We start from the raw sequence: 13,974 nt of genomic DNA, 5'->3' as shown, positions 1-13,974 counted from the left end.
AAGAAGCATATTTGAAAATTGATTAAGAACATTTGAGTAGTGATTGATCATAATCACAAAGAATTCCTAGGATGGAAGATTTCTACAAATCAATTTGAAGACTTTAAGAATCTTAGATATGGTTTTTAAGATGAACTTTCCAGAGATAGAAAGGTCAATTACTCCTAAGAATAAGGACAAGAAAATTTGAAGACTCAAGATGAAGAAGTCTTCGACAAGGGGGGATCTAAGATTAAAGGGTCTCTCGCTTGGATTTGAGAAGAACGATTCAAGATGAAGCGGTCTTCGATAACTTTCGCTATGATTAAGGAAGTTATCACTTGATTTGAGAAAATGGCACGAGATGCGCGATCTTCGATAGCTTTCGCTAAGATTGTGGAAGTTGTCACTTGATTTGAGAAGATGGCACAAGATGGGCGATCTTCGACGGCTTTTGCTAAGATTGTGGGGGTTGTCACTTGATATGAGAAGATGGCACGAGATGGGCGATCTTCGACGGCTTTCGCTAAGATTGTGGGGGTTGTCATTTGGTTTGAGAAGATAGCACGAGATGGGCGATCTTCGATGGCTTTCGCTAAGATTGTGGAGGTTGTCATTTGATTTGAGAAGATAGCACGAGATGGGCGATCTTCGATAGCTTTCGCTAAGATTGTAGAAGTTATGACCTAGATTTGAGAAAAACGGTTCGTGATGAGGCGGTCTTCGACGACATTCTCTATGATTATGAAGGTTGTCACCATGATTCAAGAAAATAGCTTGTGATGATGCACCAATGATAAACGATATTCCCTAGGATGTGGAATATTATCACAACAAAACTGAGGATCGTTACAGGCAGAATGGTCTTCGACGACCTTCCCTAAGATGTGAAGAGTTGTCACAAACAACTGAAGATGACAAAAAGAATAGTTATCTTCGACAGTTTTTCCTAGGATGAGAGAAATTTTCAAAAAATCAGGAGATGACTACAAGCGGAGTTATCTTCGATCGTGTTCCCTAGGATGTGGAAGATGGTCATAAAACGGTAGAAAACTGCTACAAGCGGAGCAATCTTCGATGGTGTTCCCTAAGATGTGGAGGACTGTCACATCGGAAAATGAAGACAGCTACACTGCGGAGCGGTCTTCGGCGATATTCGCTAGCTTGAGGAGGTCGTCACAAATGCAACAAAAACGATTACCCCAGAGGCGTGTACTTGACGGTGCAAGATACGCGTTTCTTAACTCTTTTATCGGTTTAACTAACGCTAGTTTTCAGGTATCGGCATTATAAGAATGATTTAGGATCGCAGAACATTCTGAATCATTCTCTGTCCCTATTGATACTTTGACTTTTGTTTTCGAAACATGCGTCTCTCCAAACTCAATCAAAGTGGGGGCTTCTGTAGACACCTAATTGTGTCTCCCCAAAAACCAAACCCAGCGATGAATACCTTTCATGTCATTGATTGTCGAACAAAGTGAAAGTGTGAAAAGTCTTGTGGTGCGGTTGTTTTAATAAAAAATACTTCTTTCTGTTTTCAAAAATGTACTCTATTTATGAAAATGTTCAGTCCAATTTAGTTTGGTCCATGATAAGGGTCCAATAATAGTGTAGTTGGATTTGGCTCGCAAAAATCTTTCCAACGGTATATTATAAGCCCAATTCCGATGAATAATGAGGAAGTTATGGCCAAAATACTAAGTTGGGCCCGAAACAAGTTTTATGTACAGCCCAATGATCTAGTGGAGGGCCCATTAATTATTATTCCTAAAGTCATTAGGATTGACTTTAATCTTCTAGAATAATCTAGAAGGTTATTTTAAGTTCTAGAGGAATTAGGATTAATAATTATATTTTTAGAAAAAAAAATTTATTTGGAATAAAACAAGTGTTTTTAAAAGAATTAAATCTGATTTTAAAAGAAAAGTACGGACGTTAATTAGTCTAATTTAATTAGATTAAGGACTCTGTACGGATTTTAGAAAACGCGTGAACCATCGCGAAACGACAAAGCTGTCGCGTTGCACTGGACGCTGTCGCATAGCAACAAAGTTGTCGCGCCGCGCTGGACCTTATCACGTCGCGACAGAAGTAGTTTTATTCCAGATTGGATTCGGTCTTTTTCTGATCGTTTCCGGACTATTTTTTTCTTATAAATAGGGTCATATTTCCTCAGTTTAAATCACCAACAACGATCAACAATCATCTAATTCTATTCTCTTCTCTCTCTTAAGCAATAGCTTATTCTTTCTCCCTCTTTCTAAGCCTAGCCTTTTTACAAACACAATACCGCGTTCACGAGTTCTAGACACACCTAGCAAAATTCGAAGTTGCCTTCGCCCTAGACGTGAGAGGATGATAATTTCTAAGGGTTTGGTCCCAAATCCCTTTTTCGATTATTTAAATTAATTGTTTGATTTAATATTTTCCTTGAAGTTACTAACGTGTGTATTTTTTTGATAGAAAGAGATACGAGGAATCAAAGTAAGTAATTAGATTACTTCTTAATTATTCTTTTGACATAGAAATCATGCTTAGATTATATTAATTCCTAGTATCATGTTAGGATGCTTTTATTGCTTTCTAGTATCATGTTTAGGTTGCTTCCTATTTTTTTTCTATCATGTTAGTATCATGTTAGGGATAAAGCTTTGATCTTTATTGTTTAGTGACATGCTAGGATTTTTTATTAATGTTGTTAGTATCATGCCTAGGATCTTGCTAATATTATGCTTTGATGAGAATATTATTATTATGATGATGATTTGTTGTATCAATAATATATTATTATGTTGCTTGATATATTGTTGTTATTGCTTGATCACACTCTCTCTTGCAGGTTTAAAGGGAATTTGTACTTATAATCACGCTTAATAAGATAATTAATAATCTTGTTTAGGCTAATGTGATTTTAATTCAAGTGATCGCCAATAGTATATTTGTTTTTGCATTAATATTCAACCAACATAGATTAAACATGTTTAGGATTAATATATTGATTGTATGCTAGTCAGAAAGCACACATGAATATGAGAAGAATAAAGTAGAGGCCTATTTTTAGGGCAAGTTCAATCTCTTTTAGGTTGGATTTGTACCTTCATCCCTAATTATCTAGTCATGGTTCCAGATCACTATGGAGTTAGCGATCTCATGGATTGTGAACGGGTGTAACCTTTACCCTGTGAACGGTTTACAAGTTCCTAAAACTTGTTCGCGACTCTTTTGCTCTAGCTTCCTTCCCTTTGAGCGCCACCATGCTTAAGTGTATGATTATAGTGGGGCTCAAGTGTGGGATGCTTGAAATAATTCCCTACAGTAGGCAACCCTTTATGGGGCGCGGCCACTTTAAATTTTACAAATATTACAAGTTCACATCAGCACGCTGAACCAAAATCACCATCGCACAAGAATTCAAGCCATCACGCCACGACAATGACTGTCGTGCTGCGATGAAGGTTTATTTCCAGCGTCAAAGTATTGTCGTCAATCTGGGCAAGTTTGGTGAATTTTGGAACACTTCGACTTCCGTACTCGAAATTATTTCAAGTTGTTTTCCATTGCTTAAAAATAAAATAAATTTTCATGTGAAAGTTAATTTATATTTCTTAAAGCTGAAAATTGCATTAATAAATAAAGTAAAATTATTACATTATTGATGGAATTAAAGAAAGCTTATAATAAATTAACTTGAAATTAAAAAAAAAATATCTAAAATAAAATTGAAAGTAAAGCAATGCTCTAGTCGGCCTTCTCTTTTCTAGCCCTTTTCCAATTCTTGTCTGCTTCCTCTTCATCATCCATCTCTTTCACCTATATAGACCCCTTCGAGATCTGCATACAATTTTTGTAGAGATGATTTCCCCTTTGGCCATTACACCAATCTTCTTTTCAACCCACGCTTTCTTTTCTGTAGAGTCAGCTTTTATTTTTTCTTTGCCCTTTGCAATACTTTTATTTTTAGGCATCATAGGAGTCTTGAATTCAACTCTTGAACCTAGGCAATCCTTAGGAGGAATTTTCTTATCCCCTAGGCAGCCTTTAATGTTTGTCTTGTCCTTGTTCATAGTTCGAACTTTGTTCTTGTCCTTTTGAGATCTACCAAGTAACCACTGCTTAACATCTTTAGACAAGAGGAGGAGCTTTGTGGGACACAACTTCCCATAAAGGCCTAGCACATCAATAGTCATTAAATTTTTCCACGTCCTAAGAACCAGGAAATTCATAAGGGTGGCGAAGATCTCCTGAAGGAATGGTTCGAGCAAGACCATATTGTCTCTTTACCCTAGAAGGACAATAAAAAGTTATCTTTGATAAGCTTGGAATCCGACAGAAGGGTTGAGCATTGACACCAATCATCTTCTCAATTCTCCACCAAGGAACGATCCACTTGATGGAAAAGTTACGAGTTTCAAAGATCCTACTCCACTCCCGACGGCCCATCTTTATGGAGAAGGGTTTTTTCCTTCTTAAAAGGCAATTAGGAGTATATTTTTCAATGTTGTCAGGAGGACTAATTAACTCTAGCCTTTCCATTAGCCAAATCTGCAAAAAATTCAATGCAATAAATTATTATTACTATACAAAGTTATATGTTTTTGATTTTTGTAATTAAAAATATTGATTTTCTACCTGTAATAAAATTAGAGAGCCTCGAAGAGGTGCTTTTGGATCTCTTTTTAGCTCATCTAGGCTAAGCATTGTTTCTCCAACGATTAGTGGCATGTGATTCCTCTCGGCATCCACTTGCTCCATGACAGAAGCTAAAATGGCTTGACCCTTATGCGTGCTACCATTAGTGAGCAAATATTGGCTAAACATACAAAAAAGGAAAGCCCTTCACTTATAAACATGGAAAGATTCTGACTTTGGTATATCAAAATAAAAAGATGCATACTTTTTAAGATCAACTTCAATGCCGTCAACTATGATTTTTAAATCATTACCCTTAAGGTTAAAAAATCGCTCAAAATCTTTGTAGTAATATTCATCCAACCTAGGAATTACTGCGAGATCTAGAGAAGGGAAACCAAGAATGGCACCAAATTCTTCCGGCATAGGGGAGATCTCATCATCTCCTAGTCTAAAACAATGGGTATTGGGATCCCAATATTCTAAGGCGGTATGAATAAAATCTATGTCAATATCTACCCCGTTAATACCATATAAACCCCCCAAATGGAAAAATTCAAGTTCTTTTCTCTCTATAACGGTAAGGGAAAGACACCACTCACAAGTTGTATCACAAAAATTCCTAGCCATAACTACTTGATTGAGAATTAACAAGCTAAATTTTTTTGCTGGTTCGAATTATGCTGAAATCGGCAGATTTGGGGGCTATTTATAAACAGAAATCACCACCATCCCGTTGGCATGATGCCTGGTGGCTCAACCTCACTAGTTGGTAACGAAAGGCGTCCATAGCTCTCACCATCCTCGGTACCACCTCACGAGTAAACTACAAAAGAAAAGATTAGATACAATCAAAATATACATACGGACACAAATGAGAGATAAACCTACCCAAGTCTAATGTCGAGGGATCGATCTCTGGACAAGGCGTCACTCCTCGGGAGCCGGGGGTATCATTTCCTCGACCGGTCCATAAGACCCCTGATAGGCAATGGACATGGTTGGAGGCACGAACTCTGCAGCCTCAGCCTCAGCCTACGGAAATAAAATCTCAACAAATTAAACATCATTGGGGGCTACCAAAGTAAAAATCAAAAGATACAAGAACGTACCTCTGCTTCCTCCAATATCGAAGGTGGTGAAGCCAAACACGGCAAAAGCCTCCCAGCGTAGTGCTGGGACGGGTGGCTGAAAGTCTACTAATCGACACCAGCTGGTGCCGAATTCATAAAAGTCTTAAGACTCGCCTGGTCCATCATGTGCGGTGGAGGACGGGACGGAACGACGAAGAACGAAGACGAGTGCTGGATCGCAACCCTCTCGCCCAGGTACACCACAGCGTCATACGTCCCCTGGAAGTAGCGCCGCTGAGCTGTATACTGAACGTCTCGTGCAAGAACGTCCAAACCGACCCATGGACGGAAAGCAGGCCCAGGGTCCTAAAAAAGGGAAACACCCGTAAGGCATAATCTTACAAAGAAAGGTAGCGCAAATGATGATAAGTGATTCATACCGCTAAAATTGACTCTCGCACGAGTCCAGTAGCAGTCATACTAGGATAAAAGCCTCCCCAACTAGCAGCAATAGGGAGCCCTAGAGGAAAAGACCTAGCCGGAGGCAAGGTCGAAAAGTACTGTAGAACCAAACCTGTAATAACAAGAAAAGATCAGCAAAAGCCTAGCTAGCACGGAATAGTTAATCTTATTAGAGGAAAGCGAGAGTATACCTCTACAATCCTCTAGAAGCTAGAGAGGGTGACCTCCTCATCATACCTTCGATGGCGACAAGCGAGTCGCAATCCAAGCAGGAAGTCAACAAAGGCCAAGCTGGCCCAGTCAAAAGTCCCAACCTCTCGGAGGTTGATATATCTATTTTATATAGTATTTTACCCCCGTCCCTTGGTCTTAATTAGTAGTGCTTTTGGCTCTTTAGAGCCACTTTTATTACTAATATGTGTTTTCTAGTGTTTTCTTAGTTTTGGTTGAGTTTTATAGGGAATTGCACTCTTGGAGCATTTTCCCAGAATTTTATGAAGCGACTACGAGCATTGGAGGAGCACGACCATCTTTCGTAGCCCAAGATCGGTTAGAGTCATCGAACCGGTGATTAAGGGCTCGACTTATGAGAAGATGAGGCATTGGACCGAATGATTAAAGCCCCAAGGAGGATATTTGGTTTGGGTCGAGTTACAAGCCTAAACAAGGAGTCCAAGTAGCCCGAAGTGTCACCGCCCGATGCAAGGGTCTCCGCCCAAAGGCGCGCCCGATCAGGTGCAAGAAGAGAAGCTCACGAAGAAAAAAAGGCGGGCCCGATCGGGCGGTGCCTAGCCCGATCGGGCCCGTGTTTTCTCAGGAGAAGTTTAAGCGTCGTTTAAGTTGTTTTAACTTAGAATTTCCGAGCTTAGTTTATGTAACGCTTTTGTTAAGCGAGTTTAGTATTCTTTTCTCCCTTCCCTTACTCTCTCTCTCTTTCTCTCTCTAACTTTTCTATCTCTCTCCTCTTAAACTCTAGTATTATTTTCTCTCGCTACAACTCTTTGTTTAATTCCATCTCTTGTCTCCTTCAACTTTGGTAACGATTTCTTCTCCTTTAATATCAGTTATTTATTCTCTCTCTTTCATCATGACTTGTTTAATTGCTTTGTTAAGTTTATGTTTAATTATGTGTGAGTAGTTTTCTTTCTAGGGTTATGGGGATCCATAAATAATATGAAGGGGTAATTTATTATTGTTAATTGTCAATGCTTGATTAATTTCCTATTGATTGATTTAATGCTATGCGGTTAGATTTGGCCAGATTTAATTCGTATGAGTTTAGCAATATTGATTCGAGATTCGAGAGATGAGAATTGATGTTTAGGCTTAGTTTCAATAGGCAGACTAATTTATAAATGGTTAGGTCGAGATTCAAGAGATGAGTTTTAATACCGGTAAATTAACTCTGTGATTGTAATACGTAGCGAAAGCCCTTTATGATCTGATTAATTGATGCATTGATGATTGATTATTATGTTTTACCCTGGAATATTATTTATTGATGAACCTACGCCCTAGGTCTTTTATTCCTTGATTTTCCTCCTACTTTTATTCCTTCTCACTTATACTCTTAGTAGTTTAGTTCTCCTTTAAAATAACAAATTGGTTACTTGATAATTTAGATTATATTGATTAATTAGGAATAAATTAACTCGTTTCCATGTGGTTCGACCCTTCTTCCCTATCTACATAGTTAGTGGATTTAGGTATTATTTTTGATTGGGTGACTACGACTTTAGCCTGTCAGAGGTCGCCAAGGGCAGGGAGGTAGTAGAGCAATGCTCTGCTGCCCTTGTTAGGGGAGAAGCTCCCTGACAGAAGAATCAGAACAAAGTTGCGCACCCGCTGCTCTGGCGTGGTCACATCATCTCGGAAAGTTGCCATCAGAGTAGATCAGCAGACAGATTGACCGCTCAGCTGTCCCACTCTGGACTTAGCACGAGCTCGCACAATGATAGGACCTAACAGCTCCTCCACCTCAGGAGAAGAAAGAGTAAGGTCCTTACCTAGAGCAACAGCAGTCGACCGAAACTCCAATCCGGTAACTTAGAACGTTTTGCGATCCTAATTCATTCTTGTAACGCCGATACCTTCAAACTAGTGTTAGTTAAACAGATAAAAGAGTTAGAAACGCATCTTACATCGTCGAGTACACGTCTCTGGAGTAACCGATTTCGTTTGCTGCATTTTTGTTGTGTTGACCTCCACAGTGCCTCGGGAACATCGTCGAAGGTAACAGTGCCTTGCTATCTTCATTTTTTATGACAATCTTCCACAGTACCTAGGGAACGTCGTCGAAGGTGACCGTGCTTTTCCATCTTCAATGTGTGACTTTTGTTTTTGAAACTTACGTTTCTCCAAACTCAATCAAAGTGGGGGCTTCTGTAGACACCTGATTATGTCTCCCCAAAACCAAACTCAGTGATGAGTACCTTTCGCGTCAATTGATTATCGAACGAGGTGAAATGTAAAAGATTCTCGTGATTCTTCTGTTTTAATAAAAATACTTCTTTTCGTTTTTAAATAAATCTTTCTTTTCGTACCTTATTTATCAAAAAGTCCAATCCAATTTAATTTGGTCCATGATAAGGTCCAATAACTGTGTAGTTGGACGAGGCTCGAAAAGAGTTTTCCAACGATATATTATAAGTCTGATTCCGATTAATAATGAGGAAGTTATGGCCCAAGTATTAAATTGAATATTAAATGAGTTTTATGGGTGACCCAATGGTCAAGTGGAGGATCCATTTAATTATCATTCCGTACGGCCAAAAATTATCCAACAGCATCATCGCGTCGCGATGGTCCTGTCGCGCCGCGATGGATGCAATTTTACTTCGATTCGAATTCGATCTTCTCTAATCGTTTCCAGATGTTTTTCTCTATAAATATAGAGTCGTATTTCCCCGTTTTCAATCGTCAACAATCATCTATTCTATTTTCTCTCTCCCTCAAAGCTAGAAGCTTATTCTTTCTCTGTCTTTCTAACCCTTCCCTTTTCAAATACCATTCGTCCATCACAAGACTTAGATACACTTAGCCAAGCTCAAAGTTGCCTTCGCCCTAGACGTGAAAAGTTGATAATTTCTGAGGGTTTAGTCCCAAATCCCTTTTTCAATTATTTAAATTAATTGTTTGGTTTAATACTTTATTGAAGTTACTAACGTGTGTATTGTTTTGATAGAAAGGGATACGAGGCATCAAAGTAAGTGATTTGATTACTTAATAATTCCTTTGATATAGAAATCATGCTTAGATTATTGTAATTCCTAGTATCATGTTAGGATGTTATTTATTTCCTTCTAGTATCATGTTTAGGTTACTTCCTATTTCTTCTATCATGTTAGTACCATGTTAAGGCTAAAGCTTTGATCTTTATTGTTTAGTGATATGCTAGGATTTGTTATTAACCTTGTTAGTATCATGTCTAGGATCTTACTAACATTGTTATGCTTTGATGAGATTATTATGATGATGATGATGATGATTGTTGTATCAATATTTTATGTTGCTTGATATATTATTGTTATTGCTCCATCACGCCCTCTCTTGCAGGTTTAAAGGGAATTTGTACTTGAAATCACGCTTAATAAGATAATTAATAATTGAAATTAGGTTAATATGATTTTAATTCAAGTGATCGCCAATAATAGATTTATTTGTGCATTAATATTCAATTTAATATATTGATTGTATGTTAGTCAGATTGCGCACATGAATATGACAAGAATAAAGTAGAGGTCTATTTAGAGCAGGTTCAATCTCTTTTAGGTTGGATTTGTACCTTTATCCCCGAATATCCAGTCATGGTTCTGGTTCACTATGGAGTTAGCGATCTCATGGATCGTGAAGGGGTGCAACCTTGACCCTGTGAACGGTTTACAAGTTCCTAAAACTTGTTAGCGACTCTTTTGCTCTAGCTTCCTTCCCTTTGGACGTCACCCTACTTAAGTGTATGATCACAGTGTGGTTCAAGTGTGGGATGCTTGAAATATTCCCTACAAGAGTTTGTCTTACCCGTTTTCAAGTGTTTATCTTCCCTCTTCATTTCCCGATTTTGATGATTGTGTTAAACCATTAAGTAAATTTATTTTATTTCACAGTACTTGGTAAAGGATCAGGGGTAGATTGGTACGGTTCGAGTCATTACCGCATCAACCTCTTAGACCTAAGAGGCAAACTCGCCATTTCCACACCACTTAGAACCTTCAAACTGCTTTCAGTTTGTTCCAATGGCCACTAAGGAAGATATTGAGAACATAACAAATCCATCGAGGCACTGTCTCCAATGATGCAAACCCTTACCACTAGGGTCACTACCATGGAAAAAAACAAGGTCACTGTTGCTACCCTTGACAAATTGAAAGAACAGATGAGCAAGATTTCTGAGGATTTCACCTATATGGAGAAACCTCCCACTCCTTTAGATATGAAGGACAGGCTCCCTAAAAAGTTCTCTACTGCTGATATTCCAAAGTTCAAGCCTACTTACAATCCAATATTCCATTTGAAGGCGTTCTCTGCAACCATGGCTCTCAAGGGATTGAACGTAACACTCTTCCCTACGGTGTTCCCTCTCTCCTTAGAGCATGCTTGCCAACAATGGTTTTATTCTCTAGATGCCAAGCATACTGCAACTTGGCAAAACGTCACCCATAGTTTCATGAATCGTTACAAGTGTAACATTCAAACCAGAACATCTGAATGTGAACTCTCCATTCTCAAACAGAAAGAGAATGAACGCTTCACTGCTTATCTGAATAAGTGGGGCAAAACGGCTGCACTCTTGGTAAATCCCCCCAAAGAAAGAGAGATGGTTTGCCACTTTATCCAGAACCTAACTTACAAGTACAAGCAACACCTTAGGTTCTTGCCTTTGAACACTTTCGAAGTTGTATATGACATTGGCATTAATATCGAGGATGAACTAATAAAGAATGCTGGTGGTAACAATAATAACACTTGGAAAAACAAGACGAACGACCTTCCTTCTTCTTTGTCTTCTAAGCCCGAAGGTACTGCCAACAATGTATGTCAGGTCGATCTCAATGAAGTGTTAGCTCTTGATGCTCCATTTCCCAAGAAAAGGAGAACTTACACTCCTTTAGGAATGACTTATGATGCGGCCTTCGATCGCCTTTGCGGTCAAGGATTAATCACATCTATTGGGCCATTTCCAGAGCCAAAACCTGAAAAAAGGAGCGCCAAGTGGAATCCCAATGCCCACTACAAGTTCCATCAAGGAAGAGGCCACACTACTGAGCAATGTTGGAGTTTGAAGGACGTTATTCAAGATCTAGTTGATGTCAACAAACTTCCTGTCCCTCCAGGAGGCACCGTGCAAGATTTCATGATCTTTTTTTTTATTCATTCCCCTTTCCCCATTCAAGTCTAGCATAGATTTCCATTTCTGTTATTTGATCATTGTGTTTGTTTATTCATCATTTCCATCAATAATATGAGCATTATTCCTTTATATCTCGATCATGTCTTTCTTATGAAAAAAAAAAAATCAATTTCCGAACCAAACACAAGGTACACCAATGACTTGAGGCACCTTTGCAACCCGTTATTCCAATTAACCATTCAAACATACATTCCATTTCTTCATCAACCACCTTGAGCCTCGTCTAACAATTGGCCTTATTTATTTAACCCACATTCACCTAACCTTGGGATGGGAAGGTGTGTATTTTGTATAACATTCAAAAAGCAAGTTAAAAATAAATAAAAGCAACAAAGTAACAATAAAACAATGTCTAAGGAGAAGTGTTCCAATGTCTTTGATATGAACACGTCTCAAATTGTGTCTCTCATCGAGTGCTTGGTACCGTGCCTGAGAAACTTGAATGCTAAGTGAGTGATGGACCGCATGATCCAATATTTCCTACATTGATTCAAAAGAATAAAAAAAAAGAATATAAATTCAAAGCAAAAAAAAAATGTGAAAAATAAAACTTGCAAATTCAAAATTTTCAAATTCACAATTACACACCTTGGGGGGCTTACCTTGGGTCTTGAGCCTTTTTACCCTTCTTCTTCACCTATTAACTTAACCACGTTACAACTCTTGAAAGACCTCTTTGAGGTGTACATACACTTGTGCAAAGTTTGGTTAGAGCTACGTTCGGCCTGATTCCTAACGGATACGTAGGCAACCTCACATCGAGGTGCGGCCACATTCATATTCATGATCGAGTCAAATAATATCTAATGTTTATCCCTATCCATCTAGAGCAAGACTCTTGAACCCACATCATTAACCTACCTAGCCTAAAGAGTCAACATCTCGACTCTTCTCACATCTATTTCCATCGCCATAACCTTTGCAACCTCGCCTTAGTATCACTTTCACACACTTCTTTCACACATACATGACCATATCCCCCTTCCCTTTAGGAGCCCTTTATCATGAAGACTTACTTCAACACTGTGCATGTTTCATAATCTTTCAAGACAACATCCGAAGAAACGTTGTATACCTTCTTAGCTTCCAGACCTGAGCAATATTCATTATTTCATGCATCGTATATCGTGCTTAGCTCCTTGACCTAAGCAACATTCATTATGCAATACTCAGCAATCACTTCATCTATATAAGTTCTTAGCTTCCAGATCTAAGCAATGTTCATCAAGATTGTATTTTCATACACTATATGATGCTTAGCTCCCAGACCTGAGCAACATCCATCGACGGTTCTATCGTGCTTAGCTTCCAGACCTAAGCAAAGTTCATCAAGATTGTATTTTCATACACTATATGATGCTTAGCTCCCAGACTTGAGCAACATCCATCGACGATTCTACCGTGCTTAGCTTCATGACCTAAGTGCATTCATTGATTGCGTCACATGATGTAATTTTCCTTAGCCTCCTGGCCTACGAACATTCATCATGCATGCATTATTTTCAAGACAAGCAATTCAATCCATATGATTCATTTCATCTTGCTCAACGAGGAAGTTCAAAACTTCTTCCCTTTTTCATATCTCTTCTTTTAGGGAAGTTAAAAAACTTCTTCAAAATTTTCATTGAGGGAAGTTCAAAAACAAAACTTTATTTTTCACGTCTTTCTTTTTCGGGAGAAATTCAGTACCCTCCACTCATGACAAAAATGACGGTTTTTTTTTTTTTTTTTTTTTTTTTGCATTGTCGGTTGCTTGTGTCTATGCAAACACTCACTCAATACACACACAACCACAAGTCATACACATGTCATGTCGTGTCAAGTCAAGGTTGGTCAAGTCAGTCGGTCAAATCAATCACAGTATATGCGAGTCCCTTGGCAGATTACATTTTGCAGGTCTCATCTACAGGCCACGTTCGGGGACAAGCGAACCATTTACAGCGCATGTTCGGGGACAAGCAAACCATCTACAACCCACGTTCGGGGACAAGCGAACCATCTACAGCCCACGTTCTGGGACAAGCGAACCATATACAGCCCACGTTCGGGGACAAGCGAAGCATCTACACCCTTGTTCGGGGACAAGCGAAGCATCTACAGCCCATGTTCGGGGACAAGCAAACCATGTACAGCCCATGTTCGGGGATAAGCGAATCATTTAAAGCCCACGTTCGGGGACAAGCGAACCATTCGAACCATCTACAGCCCACGTTCGTGGACAAGCGAACCATCTATAGCCCACGTTCGGAGACAAGCGAACCATTTACATCCTACATTCAGGGACAATCGAACCATCTACAGCCCACATTCGGGGACAATCAAACTATTATCATTTTTCAAACTTTAGTGATCATCTCCCAAAGCGAAGACGATTCACGGCGTAAGGTTCTTGATACACAGAAACTTGCAATCTCATCATTA

The sequence above is a fragment of the Chenopodium album genome, chromosome 11, assembly GCF_948465745.1.
Source record: "Chenopodium album chromosome 11, dcCheAlbu1.1, whole genome shotgun sequence".
Taxonomy (NCBI): Eukaryota; Viridiplantae; Streptophyta; class Magnoliopsida; order Caryophyllales; family Amaranthaceae; genus Chenopodium; species Chenopodium album.
This window is presented reverse-complemented; position numbering follows the sequence as displayed.